Source organism: Phascolarctos cinereus, unplaced genomic scaffold (genome assembly GCF_003287225.1).
Source record: "Phascolarctos cinereus isolate Bilbo 61053 unplaced genomic scaffold, phaCin_HiC Scaffold_3;HRSCAF=262, whole genome shotgun sequence".
Lineage (NCBI taxonomy): Eukaryota > Metazoa > Chordata > Mammalia > Diprotodontia > Phascolarctidae > Phascolarctos > Phascolarctos cinereus.
The window spans coordinates 44,836,989-44,842,292 of NW_027555736.1; the positions used below are offsets into that span (position 1 = coordinate 44,836,989).

At 48.9% G+C, this 5,304-nt stretch overlaps 1 pseudogene; it reads left to right on the top strand.

Annotated features, from left to right (window-relative positions):
- The first annotated feature begins 417 nt into the window (after positions 1–417).
- Positions 418–2,102, top strand: LOC110214024 (RNA-binding protein FUS pseudogene; annotated as a pseudogene).
- Positions 2,103–5,304: the final 3,202 nt, after the last annotated feature.

A 5,304-nucleotide genomic window follows, 5' to 3' on the forward strand; every position in this document is an offset into this window, starting at 1 on the left:
TTAGCAGCATATGCAGCTCAAAACAGCAAGGTATAAAGGAAAAGACATAAGATTTGGAGTTAGAGAAGACCTCAGGTTCAAATATTGCATCAGATGTTTATGACCTTTATGATCCTCAGTTTCCTCATTTGTAAAATGAAGGGCTTCTACTTGGTATCCTCTGTGGTCTCTTCTAGCCCTAAATATATGATCCAGCAATTCTATGAATAGCAGTAGGATCTTTGGGTCGAAACACATAGCTATTTTAGTCACTTAGCATAATCCCAAATTGCTTTCTAGAATGGCTAGCAGGGGTTGGGAACCTGTGGCCTTGAGGCTGCAGTTTCCCTACCCCTGGGCTAGACCAACTCACAGCTACATTGATAGTGTATTAACAATGTGTCTCTCAGTCTTCGAGGTGTTGGTGGTCAGCTGCCTTCTATTTCCTGTTGCTCGGCAGCTGGTTGCGCGTGCGTGGACATGGCCTCCAACGAGTACACTCAGCAAGCCACACAAAGCTATGGGGCTTACCCTACCCAGCCTGGACAAGGCTATTCCCAACAGAGCTACAGTGGTTATGGCCAGTCAGCTGATACCTCAGGCTATGGTCAGAGCAGCTATGGCCCCTCCTATGGACAAACTCAGAGCACAGGCTATGGTACTCAGTCAGCTCCCCAAGGACATGGTTCAACCAGGGCCTATGGCAGCAGCCAGAGTTCCCAACCTTCTTATGGTCAGCAATCATCCTATCCCAGCTACAGCACCAGCCCCCAGCAGCACTTCAGGGAGCTATGGTAGCAGCTCCCAGAGAAGTAGCTACGGGCAGCCCCAGAGTGAGGGCTATGGTCAGCAGTCTGGCTGTGGTGGACAGCAAAGCTCCTATGGACAGCAACAAAGCTACAATCCCCCTCAGGGACATGGCCAGCAGAACCAGTATAACAGCAGCAGTGGGGGTGGTGGAGGTGGTGGAGGTAGCTATGGCCAAGATCAGTCATCTACGAGTGGTGGAAGTGGTGGCTATGGCAGCCAGGACCAGAGTGGAGGTGGTAGCAGCAGCAGCTGTGGGGGTAGCCAGCAGGACCGAGGGGGAAGAGGACGGGGTGGCGGAGGCAGCTATAACTGTAGCAGTGGTGGCTATGAGGCCAGAAGTCATGGAGGTGGCCGTGGAGGCAGAGGTGGCATGGGCGGAAGTGACCGTGGTGGCTTCAATAAATTTGGTGGACCCAGGGACCAAGGATCACGCCGTGACTCTGAACAGGATAATTCTGATAATAATACCACCTTCGTCCAAGGCTTGGGGGAGAATGTTAATATTGAGTCTGTGGCAGATTACTTCAAGCAAATTGGCATTATTAAGACTAATAAGAAGACAGGGCAGCCTATGATCAACTTGTATACAGACAGAGAGACAGGAAAGCTGAAAGGAGAGGCTACAGTATCATTTGATGATCCACCCTCTGCCAAGGCAGCCATTGATTGATTTGATGGCAAAGAATTTTCTGGAAACCCCATTAAAGTCTCCTTTGTGGCTAGAACAGCAGACTTTAACTGAGGAGGTGGCTATGGACGTGGTGGCCATAGGCGTGGAGGACCCATGGACTGCGGGGGCTTTGGAGGTGGTGGCAGTGGTGTTGGCAGCCGAGGAGGATTCCCTAGTGGAGGGGGTGGTGGTGGAGGGCAGCAGAGAGCTGGAGATTGGAAGTGTCCTAATCCCATATGTGAGAATATGAACTTTTCTTGGAGGAACGAGTATAACCAGTGTAAGGCACCTAAACCTGATGGACCTGGAGGTGGCCCTGGAGGCTCTCACATGGGGGGTAATTTTGGAGATGATCAGAGAGGTGGCAGAGCTGGCTATGACCGTGGAGGGTACTGAGGCAGAGGCGGAGACCGTGGGGAATTCCGAGGGGGCCGGGTGGAGGGAACAGAGGTGGCTTTGGACCTGGCAAGATGGACTCAAGGGGTGAACACAGACAAGACAGACGGGAGAGGCCGTATTAGCCTGGCTCAGGCATCTCTGGACCATCTTTCCTTCCAGACCCTACTGTTGATCCCTTTATTTTGTAACCTTCCCCCCCAGTTCCCTGTCCTTGTTTTGTGTTGGACTTTGTAATTGTAACCATGCCCCCAGCTCCCATTAAATGTCATTGTTTCAGTTATCAAAAAAAAAATAATGTGTCTCTCTTTTTACAACCCTGCCACCACTGACCGTTCTCATCTTTTGTTATCTTTGCCAATTTGCAGAGTGTAGGGTAAAACTTCAGAGTTGTTTTGATTTGTACTTCTCTTATTATTAGTGACTTGGAGACCCTTTTCTATGATCGTTAATAATTTTCAGTTCGTCTTTTGAGAACTCATTCTTCCACGTGTGCTGTAATTCTTATCCACGTCCTCCCATGAGTGCAGTAGAGGTGGTCCACCCAATGTGCTGAGAGCCTTCCTTCCACCATCCTGACAATGAAGCATGTGAGTTTTTCATCAGCTATCATTTGCTTTTACCCCTTGACCAGGAGCAAGGGACAGTTACCGTCTATCTTAGAGATCAGGAAGTCAAGGTATTAATCCTACTTTAGATTCTTTCTGTACTGAAGTAAGACCGTGACCAAATCACCACCCATCCCTCAGCTGAAACTCCAGGTGTCTGTGCTTGGGATAATCACAGAGACTCCCACTCCACCTTCTCACCCACCCACACAAAGAAGACACTGGGAGTGAGGGAGTCATATTAATTTAGGAGGAGGAAGAGGATCCTTGCAATCCTAGTAATCCACAGGTGGGGCTGGCTGCCTCTCAGGAAGTGCCTTCTCAGACACTACCAGTATCCCAGTAGGGGCTGGATGTGAATCTTTGTGAACAGGCATTTTATTGCTTTTCTATCTGTATTCTCAGCATTTGCCCATGGTAAGCACTTACGTTCTTTTTTTCATTCATTCCTTCAGGATGTTGTAAAGGCAGATATGGCAAGTAGATGAGGGCCAGACGTGGCAGTAGAAAGGCCTGGGTCCGACCCTTTATCAGATACATGCTGTGTGGCTCTGGGTACCTCTCTGAGTCTCAGCTTCATCTCTAAAATGGGCATAATAATATTGTATCAAGATCAGATAAAATAATATATTTCGATCACTGAAAGCACAATGAACATGTCAGCTATTATTAAAAATACATTCTTTTGTTGGGCTGGAGTTGGAGTAGATGACCCATCAGCTTCTTCCTGGACTGCAGTCACTCTGAATTCTTGGTGCAGTGGGAAGTACTTGTACTCTGCAGCATCAAAGAGGGCTTCCCAGACTGGCATTTAACAACATTCCCCGAAATGGGATCGTCACCTTCCTCGTCTGAATAAACACAGGCACGTTTGGACTCAGTCACGGGCCGTTCAGCCTCGTCAGTCAACCAAAGGGAAAAGGAAACTATGTTTTCTGGTCTAAAAGTAAAAGAAAATACACTCTTATCCACCCCCAACAAATCACAAAGATCAATTTCCAGCTGCTCTACTTCCTATGCTGAAAGTTGCTATCTGGAGGGCTTGGTATTTATGATAACAGGGCACCAGAGGGTTCCTCCCTGCCTCCAGTTGTTCTTGGATCATATTTTAATTGACATCTTTGATTTTTATACTGTCTTCATTTCTGAATGTGTCCCTCCTCTACCCAGTGACAAAAATTAAACAAGGAAGAGGCAGAAAAGAATTCGGCAGAACCAACCAGTACATCTATGGGGTCTGAGGGCACATGTGTCTCACACCCTTTGTCACCCTTGGAGGAGAGGGACAAAGGGTGTGGCTCTTTTTAAAGAGCTAAAACTAGAAGACTTCAGTAGCTATTCAGTCTAAATCCCTGTTTTACAGATAAGGGTCTGGGGCCCCCAGAGATGCAGTGACTTGTCCAAGGTCATCCATGTACTAAGTAGTAAAGGCAGGTTCCAATCTCAGGTCTTCTGATTTGTAGCATTAATGCTACTGTCCTAGGCTGCTGTCTCTCCCCCCCCCCCCCCCATGCCTGGGTGGGGGATAGAGCTGAGGCTCCAGACAGCTTCTGGTGATTCAGGCAGCCCCTTTGCATCCAGGCAGGTTGGCTGGCCATGCCGGGGGTATGTACCCAAATAGGGCGGCAGCAGTCCAGATCCTGTTGTCTTTGACCTTTCACTGCTGAAGGCCTGGGAGGTAGTTTAGAGCCCAGGGATGGCTGAAGCAACCCATGCAATACCTCAGGATGAAATATCTCTCCAGTGGGTAATTCCAGCCTCATTTGAGTGATTTTCTTTTCACTGAATCATTTATTCCTCGTGTCAGGAAGGCACAGGGCAGCTTTTCCCACCGGCTTTCAGTGAGCACAGTGTCATTGATTCCTCTGCTCCCACCCCAGGAAATCTGCTGGAACAGCAAGTCTGTGTCAGCCAGGAGGGGGAGGGGAGGCAAGTGGGGGAAGGGAAGAAGGCAGGGGGGCAGAGAGAGGGGGGAGGAGAGGAAGAGAGATGAGAAGGGGGAGAGAAGGGAAGAGGGAGATAGGGAGGGGAGAGGAGCAGAGAGGAAAAGGGAGGCAGATGTAAAGAAGAGGAGGGAGACAAAAAGAGAGGAAAGTGTTTGAGGGGGGAGATAAAGGGGGAGAGTGGGGGGAAAGGAAACAATGGGAGGGTGGAGAGATGGGGATTCAGAGGGAGAGAAGAGGGGAAGGAAGGGGAAAGGAAAGAGAGAGAGGGAGAAAGAGAGAGGAGAGAGAGAGAGAAATGAAGAGAGGGAAGGAGAGAGGAAGAGAGAAAAACAGAGAGGGAGAGGGAGAGAGAAGAAGAGAGAGAAGGAGGGAGAGAGGGAGGAAGAGAGAGAGAGAAAGAGAGAGGGGAGAGGAAGAAAGGACAGAGGAAGGAAGGGAAACAGAGGTCATGGGAACATAGATCTGGGGCTGGAAGGGCCATGCCTGAGGGCCATCTAGGAAACTGAAATCTGGTGACTAAATGATTTGCCCAAGAACAAACAAATAAGAAGTATCAGAGGTGGTTTTGAACTCAGGAGAAGGGAAAAAGGAAGAGAGGAGAAAAGTGGAGAAAGGGAAGAGGTAGGGAACTGCAGAAGTAATCATGCTGTGGGCTGGGTGCAGACAAGCCAGAAATGGGCAGTAACCCTGGCCATTCTCTGCTGGCATAGTGCTTGCAGTTGTAGTAGCTGGAGGATGCCTGAGACTGGCAGAAAAGTGCTGTGGAGCTAGAGCAGTAGATTTAAGAGTCAACTGGGGTTTGAATCCCAACTTGGCCTGTCATGTTTTGTGTCTTTGGTATCATGCAATACCGGACATAAAGTAAGTGCTTCATAAATTGTTTCTCCTCTCTCCC